The sequence below is a fragment of the Podarcis liolepis genome (assembly GCF_965112155.1).
Source record: "Podarcis liolepis genome assembly, chromosome: 7".
Lineage (NCBI taxonomy): Eukaryota > Metazoa > Chordata > Lepidosauria > Squamata > Lacertidae > Podarcis > Podarcis liolepis.
Window position 1 is genome coordinate 69,355,538 of NC_139561.1, and position 12,188 is coordinate 69,367,725.

The 12,188-nt window shown below is 45.7% G+C and overlaps 1 protein-coding gene and 1 long non-coding RNA gene across 19 annotated transcripts in view; one reads left to right on the forward strand and one right to left on the reverse strand.

The window, feature by feature from the left end:
* Nucleotides 1-12,188, reverse strand: part of LOC310710917 — a 73,896-nt gene that overhangs the window by 48,737 nt on the left and 12,971 nt on the right. The window lies entirely within an intron of this gene.
* The window catches only part of EPB41 (erythrocyte membrane protein band 4.1), a 131,494-nt gene continuing 131,003 nt past the window's right edge, over nt 11,698-12,188 (forward strand). For 3 of the 18 annotated variants that reach the window (XM_083512093.1, XM_083512100.1, XM_083512095.1), the window contains exon 1: nt 11,800-12,130. The gene's annotated coding sequence lies outside the window, so the exon portion shown is untranslated. Of the gene's footprint in view, nt 12,131-12,188 lie in introns of all 18 variants that reach the window. The other 15 variants (XM_083512111.1, XM_083512114.1, XM_083512117.1 and 12 more) reach the window with 13 other exon arrangements.

Consider the following 12,188-nt stretch of genomic DNA (forward strand, 5'->3'; position numbering starts at 1 on the left):
AACGCATGCATATTTCGGAGTCCCATGCAAACAGCATTGGAGAACTGAGCACACCCGTCCCTGCTTCCAGAAAGAAACTGGGTATATTTAGCCTGAAGAAGAGAAGACTGGGTGGGGGCTAGGGTGGAACATGTGGTAATATTTAATAATAATTATTATTATTTATACCCTGCCCATCTGGCTGGGTTTCCCCAGCCACTCTGAGTGGCTCCCAACAGATTATTATTATTATTATTAAAAATAAAGTGATAAAACATCAAACATTAAAAGCTTCCCTAAACAGGCCTGCCTTCAGATGTCTTCTAAAAGTCAGATAGTTGTTTATTTCCTTGACATCGGGTGGAAGGGCGTTCCACAGGGCGGGCGCCACTACTGAGAAGGCCCTCTGCCTGGTTCCCTGTAACCTCACTTTTCGCAGTGAGGGAACCACCAGAAGGCCCTCGGTGATGGACCTGTGTCTGGGCTGAATGGTGAGGGTGAAGATGCTCCTCTCAGGTGTACTGAGCTGAGGCCGTTTAGGGCTTCAAAGGTCAGCACCAACACTTTGAGTTGTGCTCAGAAATACACTCAGTAGCATTCCTCAAACACCTGAAAGGCTGTCGCACAAGTCTTGTCTATGATAAGCAGGACTGGACTGTATGGCGTCAATTCAGGGAGGGTGGATTTCAGCTGGACTTTTGGAGAAGCTTTGTGATGTTGAGAGGTGCTGCTTTGGAACATAGTGGAATTGGTTGCCTTGGAAGAGCAGTAGACTGGAGGTCTTCAAGCAGAAGATGTCTAGCCACCCACCAGGGATGCTTGGTCTCTAGCTTTCTAGCATCAAACGGGGCTTTAGATGACCTACAGGACCCCCTCCCAAACTTCCTTTGTTGTGGGTGAGCTCTGGCAGTAATAGGCAGTTGGCTAGAAGAGACCCTGTTAAAATTTCCCAGAATGTCCTGCTACATCAGGGATATTGTGGGAAATTAACAGCCCTGTTGCTTGCCAGTGATTGGAGAGCTGCCTATATACTGTATTTTTCCGTGTATAAGACTAGGGTTTGTTTTTTTTTTTACCAAAAAATTAGGTTTAAAATTGGGGCTCGTCTTACACATGGGTAGCGCTGAAGGGTGTTTTTTTAATTTGGTGTCCCAAAAAATAGGGGGCGTCTTATAGATGGAAAAATACAGTGTGTGTGTGTGTGTGTGTGTGTGTGTGTGTGTGTGTAGGGGTGTGGGCTGTCAGTGGCAGCCCTTTCTGGGGTGTTCAGGAGGCCCGGCAATTGCCTGAGGGTGCTGCATGCTGGCACCAGGCTTGCCTCCTAATGCACATTTTTGCAAACCTTTCTTTTTTTAAAGGACATTCTCCCTCCCAAACATGCCCCAGAGCAAAAATGGAGACGATGATTTCCCAGGGACAGGTACTGGAAACCAAGGATCATATCTATAAAATAGGAGACGGTTGGAATATGTGGCCTGGCTGTCACTTCTGTTCCATCCCAGTGATAACGAAGGCAGCAGACATTGGGCGGTCAGCTCCCTTCCAAAAGCCAAAGTCCTTGATGATGAGCTACAAATAGCCGCAGAACAGATGTGCAAAGCAGCAGCCAGTTAGTGTGTAAGAGGGGCTTTGCGGAGGCTTAACAGCTTATGGAAGCTGCTCCTCGCCACATCATTCCACCGGGGGCTGATCTCCCTCCCTGCCCTTCACAGGGTAGTATATTCAGGGTTCCCATTCAGTCTTCTGGGTGAATCTCGGATGGCAAGGGGCCACTGGCTTGCAGGGTAGAAGAATGGATGAATCCAGACCACGTACAGTAGCTTATCAAGGAATAATAGTTCCTGGCAATAGGAAACACAGGAGCTTGCAGTTTAAGCTAAAGTCTGCTAGAGGTCTCAGTTGATCTTTACAGGAAAAAGGGTGCCTTCAGATTCCAGACAGTGTTTTGCAAGGGGTAGGGTGAGATTCAACTTTAGGCTTGTGCCTAAAGCACTCTGCTGCCCTAGCCTAGCAAATCTAAGGTGTTCGCCAATGCTAGCCCTACTCAGAGAAGACCCATTGAAGGTAATGGCCAGGTCTAGCTTAGGTTTGTTAATTTCAATGTGTCTACTCTGAATAGGGGTTAATTAGCGGTAGCTCCTCCTTTAGCAACAACAACCCCAAAATGGGCTACTTGCAGTTTGGAAAGTGATGGGGAGAAATGAAAAGTCTGGGGTGAATGAACGGTGAGCAGGAAAATATGTAAACACCCTGCAAGCAAATCAGGATGAACAATGAATGCCGATTGTTGTATAACCGCCCTGTAAATAAACAATAGTCCAACTACAGCATAAGCTTTGTGCAAGCAAATGAGGATGAATGAGGGAAGACTGGGTCATTGGGCAGAACCCTAAGCTGCACCAGCTGTGCTGCTATTAATGAAGAGATGAATTTTGTCTTCATTTTCCTTTCTTTCCACCTTCATTAGAGGCATTGGTCACTAGATGGCAGTGTGCACCTCACTAACTAAAAGGCTCCTCAAGAAGAGGAGTTCACCATTACAGTATCTGCAAGGGCCCAGAAATAGTCTGGGAGCACCCTAAGTCTGCGGAGGAAGAAAACGAAGATGAGTCTGGTATAGGGGTCTGGGTCTGTGATGGCAATGCTAGAAGAAATTCAGAGTTCTAACCACAGGCTGTTTTGACAGTTGCTGTTTTGCAACATACACATTTACAAACGAGTCTTGAGTTCCTAAAAGACCAAACCTAATACGTATACAACCACTTAAAATTAAATGTCATTAGTGCAATAGGCAGTGGGTTGGTTGTTGTTTTTTAAAAAACCCCAAACTGTCCTAGAGCAACGTAAAACCAGTAAAAGCCAAACACTTTTTAAAAAATCATTTAAAAATCAATTTAATGCACAGCCTGAGAAAAATAGTAGACAAAAATAAATCACACGACACGGATCTATATTTCAACTGCTAAGCTTCCGAAACATTGATTGCAATCCGCCTTAAAATATGTACTGCTTGTTCTTTCTTATATGGGGTGAGCCTAAAGCTGCTTTCTTGGCAATAAGCCCCACTGAATGCATTCATAGGTAATTCTCCTTTTCCTTTTAGTACATAGAGTTGTTTGCTGAATGTGTAAAAGGGGGGGGGCATTTATATTGTGGGGATCTATGGCTTTAAACGATAGTTTTACTCATTCCCAGGGAAGCGTACAATGGGATCACTGCCGTATGAGATCTTCTTTAGCAGATCCATTGTAGAATTCCCCTCTAAGCATCACCTTAACTTTGCCCTTTAAGAAGCCTTTGCAAAACATAGCCTGCCGCTTACAACTACAGGACCTGCAAGAGCGCCATCTATTAAGTAGCATTATTGGAGACACCTATCTGGACCTTCCCCTCTGCCCTGTCGCGAAGCAGCTGTTCCCTGTCCTCCATCATCTCTGGCAGGTGCATCCATTTGCCTTGCTTGGGGGAGTAGCTAATTATCCCAGGAAGGATTTGACTGCTCAACGGTGGTGGCCCAGCTTGGCTAGACAGCCCAGCTCATCACCCAGGACGTGCTCACGGTCCCTGCAAGCTGTGGCCAGGACATGAACAGCCGTATCGCCTGATCCCAGGCCGCCTCTGTCCCGTGTGTGTGTCTGGCTGATGGGGCCCATCCTGGGCGTGCCAGCTTGGCCCCAGCTGCTTCTAGAGGGATAAGGGAGCCAGAGGGAGATTCTTGGTACTTGCCATCAGGCAAGTATTCATCCTCAGAATGTTCCCTTGCCTAGCAAGTAAAGCTCCTTATCAGCCAGGCCCAGCTGCCGCTAATGGAAGAAGAGGATCCTGCAGTTCTGGGGCAACCTGGCTGCCACTTTTTGCGGCTGAAAAGAGGTTCCTCTGCTTTGCCAGGAGATGTTCAAAGGATGGAGCTCTTGGCCATGCCTTCGGCGTCTTCTGGGCTTTGCTGGGCTGGGAAACAAAGGGAGCGTCTCCAGGTCATAGGAAAGGGCCTTTTCACCATTGCATAGGAAGGATACAATGGGACTACAGCATAGAACGAAAACGACCAAGGCAGAGTACACATAATACCCATAAAGCGGATTCTAAGAACATTCTTTCCCTTGAATAATTATGGGCTCTGTAGTTTGTGAAGGGTTGCTGATGGGAATTGTAAGTCTGCAATGGGTAAACTACAGGGCCCCAGAATACTTGGAGGGGGAGAATGTGCTTTAAAGGTAGAGTATGCACATATTGCTGTACGAAAAGAAAGAAATTGAAATGACCTCTTAGTCAATATTGACCATAGGGTTGATGGGGCTATGTGGGGTGGGGGGGTTAAATAAAAATGGGTGGGCACAAAACACCCTGGGCTCATAGCTGTCAACTTTTCCCCTTTTCTTACGAGGAATCCTATTCGGAATAAGGGAATTTCCCTTAAAAAAAGGGAAACGTTGAGAGCTATGCCTGGGGTAGAAAATACATTTATGAAGTATAGCACCAAAAAATGGATTAGGAAATCGGAATTAAAGGGCAGAGGCATGTACAGAGTGCACCTTCCTTGCCAAGGAGAAACATCTGGGCAAATGCACACCATGCATCTGAAGCGCATGGCTTTCTCCAAAGAATCCTGGCAACTGTAGTTTGGTAAGGGTGCTGGGAATTGCAGCTCTGTGGAGGAAACTATGGTTCCCAGGATTATTTTTAAGGAAAGTAATGTGCTTTAAAAGTGCATTAGTAGTAAATGTCTGGTGTGGATCTGCCCTCTGCATTTAATAGATGATTCCACAATACAATACACAATACAGTATTTTCGGACCATGCTGCTTTGTTGCTAAAAAAGAAAAAAGTCTGCAGGTATCGTGGTTTTTCTTTTTCTTTTTTAACCTTTTATGATTCCTGGTAATGGTGATTGATGATTAATAAATATTGATTATAGACTGATATTTCTTAATTTTATTGCATTTACATTCCTAAGAATTTCAGTCAGGGAGTGCGATCCATGACAACTTCCTAGGTTTATCAAAGGGTCATAGAACCCAAAGATTTGGGAAACCATGTTCTAAATTACCCGTTAGGCAGACCTGAACCAATGCATGCCAATGATTCAAAACCAGGCACTGCTTCTGTAGAAGATAGAAAGCTTGCAATTGCCAAAGAACGGAAGTCCAGTTCAAGGCTGCTATCCTAAACACCATTAGGTAGGAAATAGGCCTCACTGAAGACAGAAGGGCTGAGTGAACCGCCTAGGATACCCTACACAATAATTTAAAAAGTGAATTTAAACAAACTATATCCTCTGCATGCCCAATATTAAACAGAATGTGTCTTCAACTGATCTGTATTTTGAGTAGGGAATGCAGAGCATGCCTCCTCTTTAGATTATGTCAGAGCAATCCTATATATGTCTTCTCAGAAACAACACCCATTGGGTTTATTGGAGCTTACTCCCAGGTAAGTGGGCATAGGATTGCTGTTTGTATTACATACATTACCCAATGCTTTTTCCCCGGGGGGGATGCAGGGGTACACATACCCCTAAACATTTTGTGAATCTAAGTTTGGGCCTCATTGAGGGGCAGTATTTCAATTTGAGTAGGAAAATGAGAGTACCCCTAAACATTTTTTTAGGAAAAAAAGCACTGCATGGACCCGCAACACCAAAAGCAACAGCTGTGCATTGTCCATTGGAGCCATGAGCGACCACTAATGGTGACAGCCCACAAAACCTTCGTGAGTGAGCAGGGATATAAAGGATCAGGCAGTCGCTGGAGTATCCTGGACCCAAGTTGTTAAAGGCATTGCAAATTAATACTTGAACCTGGCCCAGAAGCTTTTGGGCAGCCAGCGCAAGCTTTTGAGCACCCGAGTTATGCGCTGGCTCTGTATCTCGGCTCAGTAGTTAACTGGCAGCCAATGCAATGTTTTTTGGTCCCCGGCCACATAGTCTCTCGCAGTTGCATTCTGCCCCAGCTGCAGCTTCTGAACCGTCCTCGAGAGCAGCCCCACACAAAAGCGCACTGCAACAGCCCCGACCGACAAAACCCCGTGCTATATTTTTTCTAGAGTTACTGGGGAGGGAAACCTAGGAAGAATGATTATCCTAGCAAATCGCACTGACAAAATCTTAGCAAGGTTATCTTCAAAAGGCATAAATAGAAATCAGAATGTACCGTGCCCAGGCCAGCTATTGAGAAATCAGAAAATGTCTGCAGTAAATAGGGACAGTTACAGTGCGCAGAGTTCCTATAGCAAACCTGCACATGCTCTTTTCAATCTCTCCCAAGCATTCTGATGTCCCGGTCTTTGGCTACTTTCTCTTTACCGCTCTGTCTATTTTAAGATCTACACGCTAACAGCTAAGGACAGCATTCCAGGTGAGGGCAACCCACTGCTTTATTTAAACAGGGTAGCCTTATTTAGAATCCTAATCTTTGTCAGCTAATAAATAAGAGACCTTCCAAGAGGTGTGTGTTGAACTCGGCTCACGTCTTAGCCCAATGCCACTAATTCCTAGCATGGACGATTCTGTGCTTCCAGCTCCCCATAAAGACTTCTGTAGCTCAGACTGTCCCTAACACTAACCACTCCCAAGGAACTCCCCGTGTGTATGTACGACGCACACTCATGCATGAACAAAAGCAGCGTTTCTTTGAAAGATCTGAAATCCCATTTAGGAGGCCGTCGTTATGGGAGATCCCACACTGCATTCCAGTCTTTGCCAACTGAAAAGAATCTAGGAAGCACCCAAAGGCCTATCTGAGCCAGCATGCTGTTCTCACAGTGGTCAACCAGATGGGACGCTCACAAGTAGAGCCTAAGCACAACACTCCTCTCCCCACCTATGATTCCCAGCCACTGGTATTCAGAGGCATACGAAACACTGCATACTCTGTGTAGCATCCAGGGTTGACAAGGGTCACCCAGAGCATACATTTAAAAGCACATGGCTCCCTGCTAAGAATCCTGGGAACTGTAGTTTGTTAAGGTTGCAGGGGATTGAAACTGTTAAGTTGTGGGTGAACATACAGTGGTGCCTCGCAAGACGAAATTAATTCGGTCCGCGAGTTTTTTCGTCTAGCGAATTTTTCATCTTGCGAAGCACGGTGTCGGAAAAGTTTTGGAAAAGCTTCAAAAATCACCAAAAACCTCAAAAAAGGCTACCACACCGCGTTCTATGAGTTGCTCCTTGGAGTCAAGTCGCAACTGTATTAACGGTGTTAAGAAAAAGGAAACAAACTTGCAAAAAACGCAAGACGTTTTCGTCTTGCGAAGCAAGCCCATAGGGAAATTCGTCTTGCGAAGCAGCTCAAAAACCGCAAAACCCTTTCGTCTAGCGAGTTTTTCGTCTTGCGAGGCATTCGTCTTGTGGGGCACCACTGTATCAGACGACACAGCGATTCTTCAAACAGCTCTTGTTTATTCACAGGCCAGAACAGAACCGAACTGAAGGGTTCAGCCAGCATGCTTATACAGTATAGAGCTCCACTACAACGCAACAGTAGCAACTTTCTGTAACTATCCAATCACTGAACGTCATTTTCAATCCCTTATTTGCATATGTGGACCTGAGTGAAAACTATCTACAGTATCCCTCTGCTGGCCCAGGGTGAGAACTTCAGTACATAACAGAAACTGTCAGGGTTAAACTAGTTGAGCCAGTGTGGTGTAGTGGTTAAGAGTGGTAGACTCGTAATCTGGTGAACCGGGTTCGCATCCACATGCAGCTGCTGGGTGACCTTGGGCTAGTCACACTTCTCTGAAGTCTCTCAGCCTCACTCACCTCACAGAGTGTTTGTTGTGGGGGAGGAAGGGAAAAGAGATTGTTAGCCGCTTTGAGACTCCTTCGGGTAGTGATAAAGCGGGATATCAAATCCAAACTCTTCTTCAACTTCTTCTTGCCAGGTCTCTCTCTCTCTCTCTCTCTCTCTCTGTGTGTGTGTGTGTGTGTGTGTGTGGAGTGCAGGAGCTGTGTGCTTTAAATGTTCAATGTGGGTGGAGAGCCTTAGCAAAAAGTGCCCTAGACTTGGTGAGTTTACCTGGCAGAGACAGCAGGCAAAAAGGAGCTACGATTCTCAGAGTGCTTTAACGGTCAGCCCCGCTTTGCAGGGAATTCTGGGAACTGTTGCTCTGTAAGGGGAATTGGGGGTCTTTTCACAACGCTTAGCACTCTTAAACTATACTTCCCAGGAGCCGGTAAGGGGAGGGGAAGCCACGACTGTCTAAAGTCGCACGATACTGCTTTAAATATGCAGTGCAGATGGGGCCTTGGGCACGTTCTCCTTTGAATGAGGACTGATTCGAATTTCTCTCTCCCCCTTCCCTGCATCCTTCCCTCTGCCACTGAGCTTTGGTGCTTTGAGCAGAGCTTTCAGAGGACGGGGGGGGGGGGGGACGGGGACGGACAACCCTCTGAACTTGCCTGGTACAATATTACCCTGCAGTTCATTGGCCACCAGGAACTTTCTGCTGCTTCAGCTCAGACTGGTTAGTGTCCTGTTGTGCTGACCTGTTGATCAGCAGCTTGGGGGCCACGTGGCGTTTGCGTGCAATCTCTCTCTCTCTCTCTGCTGCTGCTGCTCTTCTGTTTGTTTGAGCTGAGTTTGTTTTTTTGAGTAAGCCTCCTTCTTTGCCCCGTCAGCAGAGCCCCTCGCTGGAGCGCAATGACTCAGCCAGTTGGAAAATGCATGGGCCAAGCTGATAAGTCTGCGGGCTGCCCCAGCAAGCACAACAGTGCCTGGCTTTGCTTTCGCAAGCTCAGCGCTGTGTACGAGTCCAATGTTCCCAGCGCTGCTTAAAGAGAATAAACCCCAGAAAGTGGAGGTGATACTGGCACCCAAGTGTCCTGGATAAACGGAGGGGATCCATAGAACATCTGCTCTGCATGTAGAAGGTGCCAGGCAGGGCTGAGAAAGGTTTGGGGGAGCTTCTGCCAGCCGATGCAGACAATAGCAAACTAGGGTGGACCATGGTCTGCGACAGCTTCCTACGTTCCTGTTTAAATCGACTTTTCTTTCAGAGTCACGAGGGCTGGAACTTTATAGGTAGAGAAGGCCCATGCAGCTGAGAGGCAGAGCTCATGCTTTGAATGCAGAAGGCTGCAGGTTCAATCTCTGGCACTGCCAATTGAAATGACCAGGTAGCCACTGGTAGGAAACCTGAAGCATGGTTTGACTATGGAGAGGTGGCATACAAATGCTGGTGAGAAAAGCTCAGCGGCAAAGTACTTGCTTTGGACCCAGAAGGTCCTTGGCTTATTCCACATGATTTCCATCAAAAGGAATCAAATAGCAGGTGAAGGGAGGGAGATTAGAGGAGGCGCTACCAGTCAGAGCAGACAAAACTGTGCTGCATGGATAGGAGTTTCCTAAGTTCTTACTACATAGGTTCTTGCTGTAACGGAGCTGGGAAACTCCCTGCTTCCAGGAAGCCACCTGAAAGAAGAATGGGTTTCATCATACACTTTACCATGCTTGGTTGGGATCTCCAAGAAGCCATGTTGATCCTGCAGAACAAGTACGACACCGTGTGAAGCAATGCCTTCCTTTGGTCCAATTAATCCCCAAGCAGCTGGATGTGAGTTTTGGGATTGCCCAATATTTCTCTTTGGCCACTGGTGTTCTATGCAAAAGTCTTCAGAAGTTTTAAAGTGCATTAAAAAAAACCTGCATTAGTTTTTTTATATATCACTTCTATCTCTATCTATCTATCTATCTATCTATCTATCTATCATCTATATCTATCTATCTCTATCATCTATCTATCTTTCTATATCTACCATCAACTATGGATCATAGTCAACCTACTCAGAGTAGACTCATTACATTAAGGAACCTGTTGTGGTAGTTCCATCCGTTAATTTCAGTGGGCCTGCTTAGAGTAGGACAAACAATGGATCTCACCCTATATATTTTGGAAAGTTGATTGTCTGATATGCACTGGAGATCTCTGAAGATCTCATAACCAAATTCTACATGATGGTTCCTGAAATCAAGAGGCAGGGTTTTGCTTGTCTCTGCTTGGATACATCTGGATGCCATTTTGAATCAAGATGGTGACCTGAACCTTTAAAAACCGCACTGATTTTAAGCACTGGCTTCAAAACCACACTGATTTTTGTTTGTTTGTTTGTTTGTTTCTTAGCAATATCAGATATAAGGCAGGTCGTATGCACTTACCTGTGTTCACACACGCACACACATACACAAATACACACAATTTAACATTCAATAATAAAAAGCACAGTAAGAAAAATCAAAGTAATATCAAATAAAAAAGCAGTGGTGGCAGAAACTCCCTATACCTATAATTTTTTTTAACAAGACTTATAGACCGCCTAATCAAAAAACGTCTAAGCAGTTTACATAGAAGCTCATACTGCTACTCATCAGGAGGCAGGGAAAGAGAAGGAAACTGCCAGATGTCATCCACCAGGGAGGGAAACCCCCTACCTGGGAACGGTATTGATCTACACGGCATAGGAAAGGCTAGCTTCCCTTGTGGACTGAGCAAAATCTGGCTGGTTCAGAGGTTGAAGGTCAATATCAAAGAACACCATGGATGTGGACGGGACATGGGTGTAGTCAAGGGGGGCAGCTGCCCCCCTAAATCAAGTAAATCAATAAAACTACTTAACTAAGTGAAGTTCTGCCCACTCTAACATGAAGCCTGCCGCCCCCCCAACCATAAATCCTAGCTACACCCAAGGGACAGGAAATGGATAATCCTGGCATCATGGGGTCACAATTTTATTTCTGTTCATGATGCCCGACCTGAACATTATTTTGATTGTGGGAGTCTTTTGCAAGCCATTTAGCCTCTCGGGGCTACAAGTGGGCTTCAATATGTTCAAGTGAACTAAACAGATAAATAACATCTACTTAAATTTTGAAAATAATTATTTGCTGAGAACACATTGAACAGCATAATAATAATAATAATAATAATAATAATAATAATAATAATAATAAATTAATTTATTTATTATTTATATCCCACCCATCTGGCTGGGTTTCCCCAGCAGAATATTAAAATACAATGATTCATCCAGTATTAAAAGCTTCCCTAAACAGAAGAGTTACTATCAGGATTTTAATGGCCTGAATTGCTTCACAAAGGCATTTCCTTATTTGCTTTTCAATTTCTTTATAAAAGAAAGCTATCAAATCACAAATAAGGTCAGTCTACTACAAAGACTCTCCCCTCTTTATTTGTTCCCAGGAAGCTTTCTCTCAACCAGTTATTGTACTATACAGAAAACTCTGGCAATTCTGAAGGCAGGAGCTCTTAAGGCTACAATCTTGCATGTACCTTCGCAGGAGTAAATCCTATTGAACTCCGTGGGACTTATTTCAGAGTACAGATGCATAGGATTGCATTGTTAAAATCACCACCATAAGCCCCCCAAAATATGTGTATCTCTGGCAAATGAGTCTTGTGATACAGGAATCCCATTTGTGGGGGAGGAAAGTTTTACTTAGAAACTTTATATATTTCAGTGGATGGCTTGAGACTTTCTCTTTATTTATTTATTTTTAAAAAGCAGATGTAATCCATAGATGAGAGTTTGAATTACAGTGATGGAGCTTATTTTAGTAGCGGAATTCTATTAGAAATTGCAAATGCTTCTGGGCTGGCTTCCTGAGGTCATGTCAGTGCCCGAGCAAAAACTTTCTGTGACATCACGGCCATTCCAGCCAATCAGAATGCTGCAAAGGTTTTCCTGAAATTCAGCTGTAGCAGCTGGAAACGAACTGGCTGTTCCCGGCTTGGCACTTTTTGCATGCACGAATCCTATTTTTTTAAGGTGGTGGTGGGGGGGGGTGAGACGCTGTCTCTCGGTCCTCTTTGCTTCAGGCGTCACGCGGCTTCACCTGCCAGCCGCCGCCGCCTCCATCCATTGGAGCTGCCAAGGTCCGGGAACGCTGCGCCCCGGAGGGAAATGATCGGCGGGACAGCCAGCCAGTGACCAACAGCGAACGGTGGACGGAGGGCGTGGCCCATCGCTGGAGTGACGTCAGAAGAGGCAGGTCCCCAGCGGTGCAGGTGGAAAGGGCTCCCGAGAGCGGCTGGCGGAGGCAGAGCGGCTGCTTCTTAAAGGGCGAGGAGTCTCCTTTAACTCGCCCCTGACTCGCTGGGCTGCTCCGGGCCTGCTTTGCAAAAGTGACCGGCTCAGGTAAGGCCAGATCCGAGGAAGGGCGGATGGGGGAGAGAGAGAGAGAGAGAGAGAGAGA